This window comes from Poromitra crassiceps, assembly GCF_964638095.1.
Source record: "Poromitra crassiceps genome assembly, chromosome: 15".
Lineage (NCBI taxonomy): Eukaryota > Metazoa > Chordata > Actinopteri > Beryciformes > Melamphaidae > Poromitra > Poromitra crassiceps.
The window spans coordinates 41,466,992-41,484,491 of record NC_139634.1 but is presented as its reverse complement, the minus strand read 5'-3'; the positions used below and the strand labels follow the sequence as shown (position 1 = coordinate 41,484,491).

Here is a 17,500-nt window from a genome sequence, read left to right as displayed (position 1 = left end):
CAGAACAAGCTGAAGCAGTGTGCTGCCCCAAAATGCCACGGCTGCCCCAAAGATGTAGAGGAGAGGGGATAGGAGGCGGGACCACTCCTCAACTGGCGCCCCGCCCTCAGGAGGCATCCCATAAGAGAACATGGACGGCAGAGCATCCATAGAGGGGAGACGCAGAGCGGACAAGGCCTCCTGAAACCAGCTGCACCTGAGCAACAGGTACAGGATGTAAACGGGTAGGTCGACTTTGCCCACCAGCTGGCTCATGCGTGTGGCTCGGCCGGTCCTCAGGATGGAGGACAGCTGCCCCCCACAGGCCAGGAGGAGAGTTACAGCTGTGTGAACCAGCACCATGGGGCAGCAGAACCTCAGGATCTGTCCCAACACCCTGGGGAATGAAGTTCTGACTGAAACCTTATAGTGGCAGTAGGGGGCAGTGTGGAGCTGAAGGAGGACACCTGATGTGTTGTCTGGATGACCGGTGTGCAGCATCGCTGGGATCTCAGTCACTGATGGAGTACTGGCAGTAGTTAAAGAGTCATCCCTAACCCATGGTACCTTCATTCGGTATACACTGTCCAGCCTATCTTTTTTTACTTGGCAGTGGCTCGCAACATTAATTCTGAAAGCCTGATAGACCTGGTGAAAGTGTTGCAGCACGATGGTGTGAAGAAGTCCAGAGGAGTTGATCGTAACGTCGCTCATGGTCAAACCAAATGACAGGACATGCGGCACTGGGACAGCAAGAGTCTGACATTCTTGTCTCTGCCACTCACACTCCACTGTGAACTGTTTGCCATTGAAGTTGGAGGCCGCGACAACCAGATGAGAAACTGATGAAGACAAGTCACTGAGTCTCAGAATCAGGACCTTGAACGGTGGCAGAAGTTCAGTTCCCATGGACAGATCCACTGCACGGACACACAAAGACCCATTCCTCTGTGTGCAGTCATACACCCAGCTACTCATCTCCAGGTTGTTGCTCCGGCAGTAGAAGTGGCTGTAGGCTTTCCTGCGACTGGACAGGGTGAACAGGAAGTATTTGGCCTGACCCTCCTTTGGGGTTGTGTAAATCAGACGTAGTGCGTTAACTTCAGTCCACGCTTCAGGAGAATCTAGGAATGAGATGGAGGTCCCTTGAGTTTCATCCAACATCCTCACTGGGTGTCTGATGAAGTGATGATTAAGAACGGTCATTCTCCTCTCTGGGTTCTCTGAGAACTGTCTGGTTTCAGGTTCGATGAGGTCAAAGAAAGCCCTGACAGTGGCGAGAACAAGCTCTTTGCACCAAACAATGGAGTGATGGTCGGTGGACACCCACGTCCTGGGAACTGCAGTTGTCACCAGTGACAGCTTGCTGGGCTCTCCTGGGGGACAAGGTAGGGACGTCAGACCAGAGCGGACCTGGTAGTCGCGGTAACCGCCCCCAATAGAGAGCACTGTGACGTTCCTGAGGTCGTCCGCCTGGGTCACCCACTTCCGTCTCACGGCAGAGTAGAACTCCAGCAGGTATGTGTCGAGGGCCAGCACAGGGGCCATGTGGGGTGAGGCCTGGGTGATGATGAGGGTGACCAAACGGGGGCTGAAGTGGGGCAAGGTGAACAAAGCCCGGGCCACCACTCCTCCCATAGAGTGTCCTACCAGCGCCACACTGCCAGGCGGGACTTCAAGGTCCTTGTAGAGACCCAGGATGGCCTGTATGCTCTCTTGCACAAAGTGGGTCTGCCTGAGCAAACTGCCGCCATACAAGCCAACCATCTCCTCGTTGAAGTTCACAGTGAAGACGTCGAGGTGGAACCCTGCCTTTTCAGCCTTTTTCAAGGCCACCGAGCCCAGACCGCGAACTTGTTTGTAGCTGCCCGCACTTCCAGGCAGGAAGAGCACAGGTGCACCTGTGAGTTGAAGAGTGCGGGTCTTCTGAGCGTACAGACCCTCTCCATACAGGTAGAGCACATACGCTGGGTACAGGCTGGCCACACGATGAGGCAGGGGCACACGCCGGTACTCTGGATGTCCAAACAGATAGGTCATGCTGCATCTATTCTCCTCGAAGCCAGTCAGGAACTCTCGCAGGCCAACCGCCAGAAGCCCCAAAGCCAAAGAGTAAAAGGTCACAGTGGTGAATTTCATGCTTATTTCTTTTTCCTTTGGGGTTTTATTTTACAGGTGTCTGTCTAATCCCCCATGTTTCAGTTCAGAAAATATTTCACAACAATTGGAAAAAATCTGGGAAGGGAAGGAGTTATGACAATGTCATCAGTGATGTCACTCGAGCAATTGTGATGTCCTCAGTGAGTGAGGTCATTGGTTATCTCATCAGTGATGATGTCACCAGTGATGGATTGTGGGACCGCGCACAAATAAAAATGATAATATCCTGTTGTATTGTATGTGCTGTTGATAGCAGCGGCCCGGCTCTGTGCTCTGAGGAGCCTCCCCAGGCTTACCACGGCACCGCTTTCCTAAATGGCATTGTCTACTGTGTTTCCTTACCTTTATTTATACAGGGGGAGGAGCCTCACTGTTTTTCAGGAGCGCCCTGTTCACATTCAAACACACATTCACACCTGGAAGCTGACCAGTACAACCACAGTCTGATCTGCTGGCCACTGAACCGGCTCCACTGGAGCCGTTGGGGTTAAGTGCCTTTGCTCAAGGGCACCTCAGTGGTGGTAATGAGGGAGGGGCAAGCGCTGCCTTTTTTCAGTTTCCCCACCCAGATGTATCCTGCCGGTCCCGGGGATTGAACCGACGACCTTCCGGTCACAAGCTCGCTTCTCTAACCGTTGGGCCACCACTGCCCTAATGTTGGCAGCTTCGACGGCATTGGGCGGTTAAGAACCATGCGGAAGTTTGACCTGTGGCGCCCATGCATGACTGCCTCTGCTATGTCAGTGTGGCAGTACTGAATGGCACAATATCTATGCCAGTGGAGGCAACGACGGAAATGTCCTGCGCTATGATCCCATCCATGCATGAGCAGAGGGGCCACAGGACTCGACGGCGAGATGTCCATCTGTGCTGGTTTCAATGGGAACGAATGGCTGGAAAGAGCTGAGTTTTACACCCCAGACAACAACCAGTGGACGCTGATCGCCAACATGAGCAGCAGGCGCTGCGCTTTGGGTGTCTACGCAGTGGGCGGCTTGGACATCATCGCCCCCTGCGCAGCGCCGAGGCCTACGACCCGCTGACCGACACATGGAGCGCCGTACCCGACATGCAGGAATCAAGCAGCTACTTTGCCATCGAGGTGGTGGACGACCGACCAGCTGTTCATCTGCAGAGGCTTCAGATGTTTCAGCTTCTTCGTGGATCGCCACGACCCGAACACTAATGATCGGCACGCTCTTGCTATGCGCTCAGCTGCTGCGTGGCACATGGACTGGCGAACATGGCCGAGCATGCCGCACCCTGGTTCTCCTTGGCACCGAGGAGCCTGCAGTATCAGAGCTCGAGACCATCTTGCGATCGGATTACACCAGCCGCAATGCTGACGACTTACAGTAAAATGAAGTTTCGTCACTGCATCTTGCACGGTTTCGATGCTTTGCAAAATCTGTCAACAGACAGCCTAGTCTCGCTGGCCAGCCTCTGGGGGCGCTGGTCACCATTCTGGAATTGCGATGGATGGCGCTTAGCTGCATGGTGCCCTTGGAAAATAGTTTCCAACAATCCAACTTGCCATTTTCAGCATGTAGCAACAAGCTAGCGTGTAGGTTTCTGCCATTAGCTTGCTAGCTAGTTAGCATTGCTGTTTTCACTGCGGCGGCAGGGGACTCTTTACAGCGACACACAGGGAGGGAGCGGAAGCCGCTCTGATTGACATGGTCGGAGCCAATGACAGAGCTTCTTAAGCGGGGAGAGGAAATCCGGCAGCGTCTGAAATCGACGCCTCCAATGGGAGAGCAGCTGTAGAGCAGGGGAGGGGCTTTTATGCCAGCAGCCTGTTTCCGTGCCGCCACACCCCTCTCACGGGAAGGGAGGCTGGCCAGCGAGACTACAGACAGACATATAAACACCAAAGTGCTCAAAACGGCTTATGTAGTAGTTCCCGCTACAGGTGTCCGCATGACATTTTAACTTGGATCACACGCACGCACGCACGCACGCACGCACGCACACACACACACACACACACACACACACACACACACACACACACACACACACACACACAGAGGGTGGAAACAATAGCCACTACTAATAGCCACTGTTGCGGCTGGTAATCAGAAATACTTTATTGATCCCTGAGGGGAAATGGAGTAATGCTGCAGTTGCTCATGTTCAGGTAGGGAAAATATAATAAACATTATTATATTAGACATTATACGAAGAATAGAAATAAGACAGTAAAATAGGTGGATTCATCTAACATCTGAATACCCCTATTTCTAGCCCAGTCCTGGCCGTAAACCTTGGCATAGACTGCCGTAAATAAATGTCTCTTTGCATCCCCCAAAAAATGTCATGTCACATCTACTGTTTTTTCAAATTTTTGGTGCAAGTATTGCAATCAAAATCTAAGGGTTTTCACAAGCCATAAGGAAATTTCCCTGGCAACAATCAACTAATTCCTGGAACAATCATTGCATCCCCTCAGCTTCTCATGCAATGGAAACGTTCCCTGCTCCAGTAAATAAGACGGACCTTGGATACGAGTTGGAAACGGGAGGTCATCTACTCCGCTCAGCTCATCGAACCCTTTGGCTCAGAGCCAGAAAGCCAACATTATGCTCGCAACTTTTAAAGTCAATAATATTGTGTACGGTTGACAAACAATAAATATCATTTGACCTAATATTTAACAACAAGAATAGCTACTGTAGCTATCCAGCCATGATACTGTCCCCAAATCTATATCAAGATTTTCACCAACGATGAGATAGACTGTCGGCCTGAAGTAGCCAGTTGAATAACGTTAGTGAATGGGATGCGAGATGAATGATCACTTATATGATACAAAATATCAGTAAGTTCAAAGGTCAGTGTTTCTTGCAGTTTGTGTTACATCGTCATCCTGTGCTGTTCCATAGGATGAGGCACTGCTGACTCAGTGTTGTAGAAACGTATAGGTTGGGTAGCGGAAATTAGAACGGTGGTTAAACTTAAGCTGATCTACATGTGCGTTAAACTGTTTCAAGGCACACCTGCTGACCAATCAGAAAAGAGTATTCACCCAGACCATCGTATAAAAGGCAGTTTATAGTACAGAGATTTATGATGGTCGCCACCGACCATGATCATATTCTATCATCGATGTCCATTGGGCCAATGGACATCGATGATAGTCGGTGGCGACCATCATAAATCTCTGTACTATAAACTGCCCTTTAGCCTTGTTATAATCACAGCTCAGCTAGCGGGTGCCATGGTAAAAATAAAACATAAAATAAAAAAACGCATATATATATATTTTTTTTCTTTTTCTTTTTCTCTTCCGAATTCTGACTTCGTTCGATTTGACATTTCAGACTGGGCACTCCCAGTTCAAATGAGACACACCGTAAGTCCAAACCAATGGGATATGAGTCAGGGAGACAGTGGTCATTTTATTTCATGGGAGGGGGCGGAGGAGGGGCAGGACTGTTCAGAGATCTGATGCTTTTATTGGTTAGAAATTCATATTCACAATCAATAGGCTATACAGCAACCACAAGCAGAGGACCGCTCCTCCGCCAGTGTCGCCTAGGTCCTGGCGTCTCCATGTCTTAAAGACCCTGAGAGGCCATCAGCCAGTCCAAGCTGCATCACTGACAGAGTGTCTGAGAGGCCAGCCAGTCCAAGCTGCATCACTGACAGAGTGTCTGAGAGCACGGCATGGCATCCATAAAGCACGCGGCATTACAATATCACAGCATCTTCTCAGAATAGCTCTCCGGGCCTAACTGGATTCCTCCAACACATTCCCTCTGCACTTCCCCCGGCTTGGTTACGAGCGGGGAGGGGAGGGGAGCGAGCGCGGGGATATCATCATTTGTCTTTGCTTGACGTCCCGTCGCAGTGTGTGACGCAAACCCCCCCCCCCCTCCCCCTCCCTCCCTCCCTCCCCCTTTTCCACGGCAGTTCATTTAACAGCCCGTCCAATGGAGGAGAGAGGGGGGAGACTGAGAGGAGAGAGAGTTTGCTTTATGGTTTTCCAATAAAGATAGAAGATGGGATGCAGCAAAAAGAAAAAAAGAAAAAGACAGAAGAGAGAGAGAGAGAGAGAGAGAGAGAGAGAGAGAGAGAGAGAGAGAGAGAGAGAGAGAGAGAGAGAGAACGGATGCAGGGGAGGAGGAAAGTGTGATGGAAGGGAAGAGAGAGAGAGAGAGATGAGAGAGAAGAGAGAGATGGAGAGAGAAGAGGGAAGTGGAGAGAGAAGAGAGAGAGACAGAGAGAGATGGAGAGAGAAGAGACAGAGAGAGATGGAGAGCGAGAGAGAGGGAGAGATGGAGAGAGAAGAGAGAGAGACAGAGAGAGATGGAGAGAGAAGAGAGAGAGAGAGAGATGGAAAGAGAAGAGAGAGAGACAGACAGAGATGGAGAGAGAAGAGAGAGGGAGAGATGGAGAGAGAAGAGAGATAGATGGAGAGAGATGGAGAGAGAGAGAGGGGGAGAGAAAGATGGAGAGAGAGAGAGGGGGAGAGAGAGAGATGGAGAAAGGGAGAGGGAGAGGGGGAGAGAGAGATGGAGAAAGGGAGAGGGAGAGGGGGAGAGAGAGATGGAGAGAGGGAGATGGCTACTGCTACAGACTTGTTTGCCTGACTGTGTGTATCCAAATGGTCACTCACTCACACACACACACACACACACACACACACACACACACACACACACACACACACACACACACAGCAAATACTGACACTTGGTCTTTTTCTTTGGAATCCAGTTTTGGCCTTAGATGTTACATCAAACGTGTCATGGAGGACACAAGAGCACAGAAGAAGATGATGGAGAATGATCCATCATCTCTACTCAGGTTTGGATCAGATTTTTGCAGGTTTGCACAACTTTCTTCAAGATGACAGAAGGAAGGAATGCTTCGTCCAAACAGCGTCATCACTCGTAGAGATGTTTCGATACCATTTTCTCCTTCCTGATACCGATTCCGACGATACCTGAACATGAGTATCGGCCAAGATTACCTTTTAAACCAGGGCTGACAAACATACGGCCCGGGGGCCAGAACTGGCCCGCCAAAGGGTCCAATCCGGCCCACAGGATGACTTTGCAAAGTGTAAAAATTGCACTGAGAAGTCCTTCAATCCAATGTGATTCACTTGTGAAAGCTAAGAGGTGCTAAGCTAAGATTGAATGAAAATTAGTAATTAGTTACAGTTAATTGTTAATTACTGAAAACAGTAATTTGATAACTTTACAAATTACTGCATAAAAAAGTTGTTACTATAGGGAAAGCAACTTTTACGTTACTTTAAAAAGTGTTTTGATTCTCTTATTAATGCACACAGATTTTAGTGTTGATAGAGTGTGATACAAAATATACTGTCAAAGTTGATATATCATTATACCTGCATGGGATACTTTACCATTTGCTTATTGTGGAGGCGTATAGCCTCCTCAACATCATTAGCCTCTGGCTGCAGCTGCAGTGTGTGGAGCATGTTAGCCGGGCAGAGAGGCAGCATCTCTCCCAGGACTCCTCAAATCTGATAATCATAAACCAGATCATCTTCTTAAGTTGTCCGCTATTTTCACGTCCTAAAGTAAATTAGTAACTAGCCCATTTAAAGTTCAGTAATTGTAATTGAGTTACTGAATTTGAAAAAGTAATTAGTTCGATTTAGTTACTGCACAAAGTAGTTCAATTACAGTTACTCCCAACACTGCTTTTAAATATGGATCAGGTTTTTGTGGAAATTAGTTATTTTGTTGAAAAGTAGAACCCACACAGCAAAGTATGATTTAACTCTTTGTTGCATGGCAACGACAGTCTTTCTTGATGTGCATATAGCTAATTCTTAGCTATATTATGCTTATATTACGCGTGTTATTTTGGTCAATCTAACATTGTATTAATTGAGCTTGCTAAGGCTGTAGTAGCCTACTCTGTATCTTTTGTAGATGTTACCAGCTGTCTTAACATCAACTCAAATGCAATATAATATATATATAATATATAATATGCACTGAACTCTAAATATTGGAAATACAAACATGAAACTGCTATCAGATGTTTTTCTGACGCATATCTTCCTCCTCTACTTTAAAAACCAACAATTTCCTCAGCTCTTCTTCTTCTTCTTGTTCACCATCACAGCCCTTCCTGTCTACATGTGGCTTTAAAGTGTGTGCTGTGAGCGCCACACTGCAGCTCTCACAGTAGTCCCACCACACCAGACAGACTGCAGCTCTCACAGTAGTCCCACCACACCAGACAGACTGCAGCTCTCACAGTAGTCCCACCACACCAGACACACTGCAGCTCTCACAGTAGTCCCACCACACCAGACACACTGCAGCTCTCACAGTAGTCCCACCACACCAGACAGACTGCAGCTCTCACAGTAGTCCCACCACACCAGACACACTGCAGCTCTCACAGTAGTCCCACCACACCAGACAGACTGCAGCTCTCACAGTAGTCCCACCACACCAGACAGACTGCAGCTCTCACAGTAGTCCCACCACACCAGACACACTGCAGCTCTCACAGTAGTCCCACCACACCAGACACACTGCAGCTCTCACAGTAGTCCCACCACACCAGACACACTGCAGCTCTCACAGTAGTCCCACCACACCAGACAGACTGCAGCTCTCACAGTAGTCCCACCACACCAGACACACTGCAGCTCTCACAGTAGTCCCACCACACCAGACACACTGCAGCTCTCACAGTAGTCCCACCACACCAGACAGACTGCAGACGGGCAAAACACGGCCCTCGGGCCAGAACTGGCCCATCGACCAACTCAATCCGGCCCGCAACATCCACAAAGGAAAACAAAACGACCCCCCCAAAAAGCAATAAAAGGCAGCATTAATAATACATCTTGAGGCAAATGATTAAAACAGTCTGCCTTGAGTGCATATTAAAACATCGTGCAACATGATTCATCTGTGGCCTATGCAGTGGTGACAATTTGCAAGATCTAGGCTAATTTAAAATGTGATACTGCATTTAAGTCGATTGTTTTATGCAAGTAAATATTTTCATTGTAACCTCAAGAGGACACCAGATTGACATATCCAGCTGTAAAAAAAATATATAAAAAAAATCAACATTTTCTAACAGAAAGTGTTGTGTTTTGAAACAAGGACACAGGCCTTCTGGGTATTCAAATAGCCTTATCTAGTGTCCTCTAGAGAGAGAGTGGCGTCAGCGGAGGACCAAAACGTGAGACTCATTAGCCAATGAACAGCCAGGAATGGGTCTCGCGCTACTTTTGCACGTTAAAATAAAGCTGATAATGTACAATTTGATTAAAGGGATGAAAAACCCTTTCAGAGTACAACACAAACTGTCTATTTTGCTGCAACTCGACAGTGCTGCTTAATCCAGGACCTTACTTCCTGGAACTCTTGAGAGTAAAAAACTGGTCCATTGGAGTGAATGGAGATGTCGGGACTCTTCTATCTACACAGCTCTGGCCTGTTCTAAAGCAATCTATCATGTCTACCAAATCCATGTAGTTTAACATAATTCAGTGTGTTTCATGTTTCAATTTCAAAAAGTGCGGCCCTTCGCTTACTTTATCTAAGTCAGTATTCCCCTAGTTCCCCTAGTATTCCCCAGTAGTCCCCTTCCCCACTACACCATCGCCCGGACAAACTCAGACTTTGACGTATTTATCCTGAACTATAGTCGCTGAGAGTTCAGGCCGCGGGGACGCCACTTTAAACGGCGGTGGTCCCAGCGGCGCCTTGTCAGCGCCGCGTTCACCGCCACCAATTAACGGCTCATCAGGCCCGTCAGCCGCGCCACGCGTCCTCCCCGGCCACATCTTCATTACGAGCACCTCCAAGGCGCGGCGTGCGCGCACCGCCAAGTGGAACTAATGAAGCGGCATAAATCAAACGCACCCTCGTGCTTTTACAACAGGGAGAGTGGTGCGGGTGAGGGGGTGGGCGGTGCCTTGGGGAGGAGCGGTGCGGGTGAGGGGGTGGGCGGTGCCTTGGGGAGGAGCGGTGTGGGTGAGGGGGTGGGCGGTGCCTTGGGGAGGGGTTGTAAAACACAGGTGTCCGGGGGGGGGGGGGGGGGGGGGGGGGGGGATGGCTCTCCTATATGCTTTGCTTACAGTAACTCGCCTCTCTTGAGGCCCCAATTTGCAGTGATAGCCTCCCGCTAAGTGACACCTCTGCTCCGATCGATGCACAGCAACAAAATGCTCCGAGCACCAAACAAAGCCAAAGGAGAGGCGGGGAGAGAGGAGAGGAGAAAACGTCGCAGGCTACAAATTATGATATGAATACGACTCTGAATTACGCCCGGCCGCTTATTCTGCGATTGAGCTGCCTTCAGCAAAAAGAGCAGAACAATGGCTTGCGAGGTAGTTAAATATTTATAGTGCGTCGTCTGTGTGGGCTATACGGTCCGCTTTTGCTTTTTATTGAACTAATATATATTCTCCGCACGCGCTCGCAGAGGTTCTCTGCTCATTTTGACGCCGACAAGCAAGAGGCGAGGAGAAAAGAGGGTTGTTTTTCTTTTCCTATATTGCTGGGGTTTTTTTCTCCATTATGTCCAGACACGACGTGAAGATGGCAGAGTGCACTGATCATTTCCCTCTTCTTCTCCTCCTCCATGCATAAACATCACGGCTGCAAAACCAAAAAAGAAATGACTGGATGGTGAGAGAGCAGGGAGACTTTAGGCATCATAAATCTCCGGACTCCATAATGAAACACTGTTGGAATAATGAACATTTGATCAAAAGCCGAGAGCTTTTATACCGCAGCCAGTTACTCAATTCAACTTGCCGCGTGCAAAAAAAGTTTGCTAAAAGTCATAAATCTGCAGAGGCACTCTGTAGGAAAAAAGGTCCTCAGGGGATCTTTGTCGATAAGCACCGGGTCTTAAAAACAAGGTTCTTAAGAAGGTTATGGCCTCACTGCAACAGACAAAGAGTATAAAAAGTTTGTAATAAGAAAATCTTCTCTTGTTTTTCCTGCCAATATTGCAGGTTCTTCATTCTGGCTTTTATTTTATTTTATTTTATTTTAGGAAGTATCATGTTCAGAGGGTTTCATCTTCGTTGACATCAAATTGAAGCATTTTTTAATAACTTTCAAGATCTTGTTTGATGAAATTCAATGACTCTTATTGCAGCAATAGACTCAATAACACAACAATTAAACAAGAACACGAGTGTGCACCAGTGGAGTTTCTCTACGGGCTGATAGGCTGAAGGAGCTGTCTGTCAAGGCAAGTAGTCCCGCCCACTGAAATCACCGTGGACAGCTGGTAGTCCAGACTGATACGTACAGGGTGAACCAGAATGTGAGCTCAGGCTAATGAGGAGACACGGACTTCTTAAGACTTCTTTTTCTTTTGCTACGGCTGTTTTTCTTCCTGCATTAGGAGCAGACAGTGGAGGAGGTGAGCGTTCTCTCTTCCTCCTGCATAAACATCAAGCCTGGGGGGAAAAATCCTCAAAAACCAAGAAAACTTGAAAGAACATTTTGACTCCTGACTCAATGATGAGAAAACTTGAAAGCACATTTTGGGGAGGTACGGTGGTGCAGTGGTAAGCATTATCGCCTCACAGCTCGAAGGTTGTGGGTTCGATTCCCACCTGGGGACGAGGTGAACGCTGAAGGAATGCGTGCCCGTCCGCATGTCCTCGAGTGCCCACCGCCCGGGTGGGGTCGGCAAAAAGGGCCTTTCTGTGTGGAGTTTGCATGTTCTCCCCGTGCCTCCCGGGGGTTTCCTTCATATAGGAACCCCCTTCACCAAAAACATGCAATATCCTGCTTGCTATAGTGTGGTTCTTCCTCTGGTCGTTAAGGGCGCCTGTTCAGAGGGAGGGGAACTCGTTGGAATAGCGTGAACCTCCCACGTGCTATGTCCTACCGGTGAAGCTTCCTCTGTCAGGTGAAAAGAAGCGGCTGACTGACTGCCCATGTCTCGGAGGAAGCATGGAACCAGTCTCGGCTCTCCCCAGATCGGCAGAGGATGGAGCAGCAACCAGGATTGAGAAATCAAATGAGCACTAATGGGGGATAAAATGGGATAAAAAAATCAGGAAAAAAAATATAAAAAAAAGAAAGCACATTTTGACTCCTGACTCAACCATGAGAAACGACTGAAACAAAACCCGTTTGTTCCCCCTATCTCTCTTCTTTATCTCCTCCCTTCCCTAAAGCCATATCCGCTGCCACTCGAGGTGTTGTTTATTTCTGTCTTTATTCCTCTGCAGATGGCGCAGCCCTTCTTCTTCTTCTTATTATTATTCCTTTTCATTTACAAAGACGCCACTCGTTACGTCTGTTTTGCACATGAAAGCGTTTGCATGTGAAGTGTACCTGGCGCCCATACGGAGCGTGAAACCCTCTCCTTTCTGCCTTTAAAGGAGCCCTAATTATGCTAATTTCCACTTCTATATTTGATCATTTTATTGGGGGATTCCACTCGAGTAGCTTTGCACGATTCAAAGTATCGTACTGTCCCTTTAAGCAGCCTCTCAGTTCAGCCTCTGTCTGAAACGCTCCGTTTGAGCTCCAGCAACACACGAGCGTCAAACAAGCCTTAATATCTCAAAAACTAAACATCACATCGCTTCTATTTTGACATTGTGAGTGATAGCAGAAGTAGCTGAAGGGTTTGGCGTATGAATACATGCGTGTAGTGATAAAAATGTGCGAATTGTCACAGTTTAAATATGCGTGAATTTAGTCAAAAGTGTAGCCTGTAAAGTCATCCATACCTGCCAACATTAGGCTGTGAACAAGAGGGAGATTTTCTGGGGTATCGGCAAAGAGGAGTCGAGGCCTCCTACTCTGCACCTTTTGTTTATGGTGAACAGTGTCGGGGGCAACGCGTCACTGTAATCACATTAGTCAGTAACGAGTAGTGTAACGCGTCACTGTAATCACATTAGTCAGTAACGAGTAGTGTAACACGTCACTGTAATCACATTAGTCAGTAACGAGTAGTGTAACGCGTCACTGTAATCACATTAGTCAGTAACGAGTAGTGTAACGCGTTACTGTAATCACATTAGTCAGTAACGAGTAGTGTAACGCGTCACTGTAATCACATTAGTCAGTAACGAGTAGTGTAACGCGTCACTGTAATCACATTAGTCAGTAACGAGTAGTGTAACGCGTCACTGTAATCACATTAGTCAGTAACGAGTAGTGTAACGCGTCACTGTAATCACATTAGTCAGTAACGAGTAGTGTAACACGTTACTGTAATCACATTAGTCAGTAACGAGTAGTGTAACGCGTTACTGTAATCACATTAGTCAGTAACGAGTAGTGTAACACGTTACTGTAATCACATTAGTCAGTAACGAGTAGTGTAACGCGTTACTGTAATCACATTAGTCAGTAACGAGTAGTGTAACGCGTTACTGTAATCACATTAGTCAGTAACGAGTAGTGTAACGCGTTACTGTAATCACATTAGTCAGTAACGAGTAGTGTAACACGTCACTGTAATCACATTAGTCAGTAACGAGTAGTGTAACGCGTCACTGTAATCACATTAGTCAGTAACGAGTAGTGTAACGCGTCACTGTAATCACATTAGTCAGTAACGAGTAGTGTAACGCGTCACTGTAATCACATTAGTCAGTAACGAGTAGTGTAACGCGTCACTGTAATCACATTAGTCAGTAACGAGTAGTGTAACGCGTCACTGTAATCACATTAGTCAGTAACGAGTAGTGTAACGCGTCACTGTAATCACATTAGTCAGTAACGAGTAGTGTAACGCGTCACTGTAATCACATTAGTCAGTAACGAGTAGTGTAACGCGTCACTGTAATCACATTAGTCAGTAACGAGTAGTGTAACGCGTTACTGTAATCACATTAGTCAGTAACGAGTAGTGTAACGCGTCACTGTAATCACATTAGTCAGTAACGAGTAGTGTAACGCGTCACTGTAATCACATTAGTCAGTAACGAGTAGTGTAACGCGTCACTGTAATCACATTAGTCAGTAACGAGTAGTGTAACGCGTCACTGTAATCACATTAGTCAGTAACGAGTAGTGTAACGCGTCACTGTAATCACATTAGTCAGTAACGAGTAGTGTAACGCGTCACTGTAATCACATTAGTCAGTAACGAGTAGTGTAACGCGTCACTGTAATCACATTAGTCAGTAACGAGTAGTGTAACACGTTACTGTAATCACATTAGTCAGTAACGAGTAGTGTAACACGTCACTGTAATCACATTAGTCAGTAACGAGTAGTGTAACGCGTCACTGTAATCACATTAGTCAGTAACGAGTAGTGTAACACGTCACTGTAATCACATTAGTCAGTAACGAGTAGTGTAACGCGTCACTGTAATCACATTAGTCAGTAACGAGTAGTGTAACACGTCACTGTAATCACATTAGTCAGTAACGAGTAGTGTAACGCGTCACTGTAATCACATTAGTCAGTAACGAGTAGTGTAACGCGTCACTGTAATCACATTAGTCAGTAACGAGTAGTGTAACGCGTCACTGTAATCACATTAGTCAGTAACGAGTAGTGTAACGCGTCACTGTAATCACATTAGTCAGTAACGAGTAGTGTAACGCGTCACTGTAATCACATTAGTCAGTAACGAGTAGTGTAAGTTACTGTAATCACATTAGTCAGTAACGAGTAGTGTAAGGCAACTACGTTCCTAAACTCATGAATCACATTACAGTTACTAATCAAACACGTCAGTCGTTACTTGCGTTACATAAATTATTTTTCAGCAGGATGGGGATTTCATCTGCAGGATTATGGAGAAAACAAAACATGCTTTCCTGCAGTCGATTGCGCAACAAAACAGCTGACTGGAAATACACGTCTGATTGGTGCTATAGCTCGATCCAGGCATTACCAGTAGACAACAGATAAATTGAGAGCCTACACTAGAATGGATGGGCTGGAGTGACGGGGAGGAACGACGATTGGTTTAGGTTTAGGCATGAGGAGTGGTTCGACCCTCCAGCCGATCCATTTTATCACCACCTTTCATAGGAGTTCAGCAGCGGTGGGAAAACGGCTAATGACCTTGAGTAGGCTATAAGCCCCAAAGGCTAATGACCTTGAGTAGGCTATAAGCCGCAGAGGCTAATGCCCTTGAGTACGCTATAAGCCACAGAGGCTAATGACCTTGAGTAGGCTATAAGCCCCAGAGGCTAATGACCTTGAGTAGGCTATAAGCCCCAGAGGCTAATGCCCTTGAGTACGCTATAAGCCACAGAGGCTAATGACCTTGAGTAGGCTATAAGCCACAGAGGCTAATGACCTTGAGTAGGCTATAAGCCACAGAGGCTAATGACCTGGAGTAGGCTATAAGCCCCAATGGCTAATAGCATTGAGTAGGCTATAAGCCCCAGAGGCTAATGACCTGGAGTAGGCTATAAGCCCCAAAGGCTAATCACCTTGAGTAGGCTATAAGCCCCAGAGGCTAATGACCTGGAGTAGGCTATAAGCCCCAATGGCTAATGGCATTGAGTAGGCTATAAGCCCTAGAGGCCAATGACCTGGAGTAGGCTATAAGCCCCAAAGGCTAATGACCTTGAGTAGGCTATAAGCCCCAGAGGTGAAATGACATTGAGTAGGCTATAATATTAAAATGTTGAAGTATTCCATGCAGGTACAATGGTAGATACAATTTTGCAGTATGTCTTGTATCACACTGTGCCACAGCAACACTAACATCTGTGTGCATTAATAAGAGAATCAAAGCAGACTTGCAAAAGTAACGTAAAAGTAACCGCAAAAGTGATATTACTTTTGGAAAGAAATAACTAGTAACTCAATGAGTGACTTTGAGTCACTTGCCCGGCACTGAATATGAACATGCAGCATTGCAACCTCATATATTATGGAAAAGCCTAATAGGTCCCCTTTAAGAGAGGAAGTAAACAGTGCAGCTGATCAGTGGAGAGGCGGGGGGGGGGGGGGGGGGGGGATTGGGGACCACTTCCTGTCACATTGTAATTGGAGCGGCGAGATGAGGGATGGCGCTCTCTCTCCCGCCGACATATTCTGCCATCCATCACCGCCTCGCTCCTCCGCCAAGTGAACTTTAGCAAAAAACTTCATTTTCCTCCCACCCAGAAACAGGAGAGCAGAGACGCCATGATTATATTTTACTCTCCTTCTCCCCCTCTCTCTCTCTCTCTCTTTCTATCCATCTATTTCTGTCTCCTTCTCCTGCCTCCCGCCCTTCCTCTGTCTTCCTGTATTTGTATCGTTCTGTCCGTCTTTGTCATTCTCGCTCTCTCTCTTCTCTCGTGCTTTCTCTCTCTGCCTCTGCCTCTCTCTCTCTCTCTCTGCCAGAGGGTCTTCAGGTTTCATTATGGTTTGAAATGTATTCAAAGTGGGAGACAGGCGAGAGGAGAGGAGGATGGAGAGATGGGATGGATGCATGGCAGCCTCGGTCATGGTCACAAATCACCTGAGGCGTGTGTGTGTGTGTGTGTGTGTGTGTTCGTGTTCGTGTGTGTGTGTGTGTGTGTTTGTGTGTGTGTGTGTTCATAGTTACTTAAAATTGCTATGTATTCCTGTGTGTATTTGTGTGTGTGTGTGTGTTCTTTGTCTATGTATATTTACTCAAAATTGCTCTTTATGCCTGTGAGCATTTTCTCTGTGTGTGTGTGTGTGTGTGTGTGTGTGTGTGTGTGTGTGTGTGTGTGTGTGTGTGTGTGTGTGCGTGCGTGCGTGTGTGTGTGTGTGTCTGTCAGCCAGCATGAAATTGTGTATGCACCTTATCTCCCCTGTTGCCTCTGTTCATACCAAGCAGGAAGCTCCAGGAAAAGTGAAGCCAATGTGAAAGTGCCTTAACCCTGCATTATTTCTAATGACCAGTGGGGGGCAACTCCACTGGCTGCAAAAAGAAGTCAGATTCTATGGAAGTCAATGGGGGAAATGAGCCTATACTTCTCATTGGATTTGAAGACCTCAGTAAACACTTTCCTAATGACTTTATGGTCTCAATCACTAAGTTTCAGGTCTTCTTCAACACAGCAAGATGTTAAAGCAGACTATGTTTTGGGGGTGTGATTGACAGGTCGTCTGTCCAGTGATCACGCAGCTCGCCGGGTCACGGACCAATAGCAGGCGGCGCTGCAGCTCTTCTCCTCCAAATTCCTGTCACTCCTGGCTCCAAATAACCAAGATGGCGACTTCAAAAGCGGAGTCCACAAACCAATGGGTGACGTCACACTCACTACATCGATCTTTTTTTACAGTGTATAGACCTCTATAACACACACACACGCACGCGCACACACACACACACACGCGCACACACACACACACACACACACACACACACACCTCTAGCTACTCGTTTTGCAGTGTGTGCCTTTAAGTCAACGTTCAGAACAGTGATCTTTGAC

At 47.2% G+C, this 17,500-nt stretch overlaps 1 protein-coding gene and 1 pseudogene across 3 annotated transcripts in view; both read right to left on the bottom strand.

The window, feature by feature from the left end:
- LOC310789797 (GPI inositol-deacylase pseudogene) overlaps positions 1–2,118 on the bottom strand; it is a 2,802-nt pseudogene extending 684 nt beyond the window's left edge. The window contains exon 1 of the transcript in view: positions 1–2,118. This exon is cut by the window's left edge and continues 684 nt beyond it. The product of the transcript in view is annotated as a GPI inositol-deacylase pseudogene (transcript).
- The window catches only part of glra1 (glycine receptor, alpha 1), a gene marked incomplete at both ends in the record, with an annotated part of 228,698 nt that overhangs the window by 127,024 nt on the left and 84,174 nt on the right, over positions 1–17,500 (bottom strand). The window lies entirely within an intron of this gene.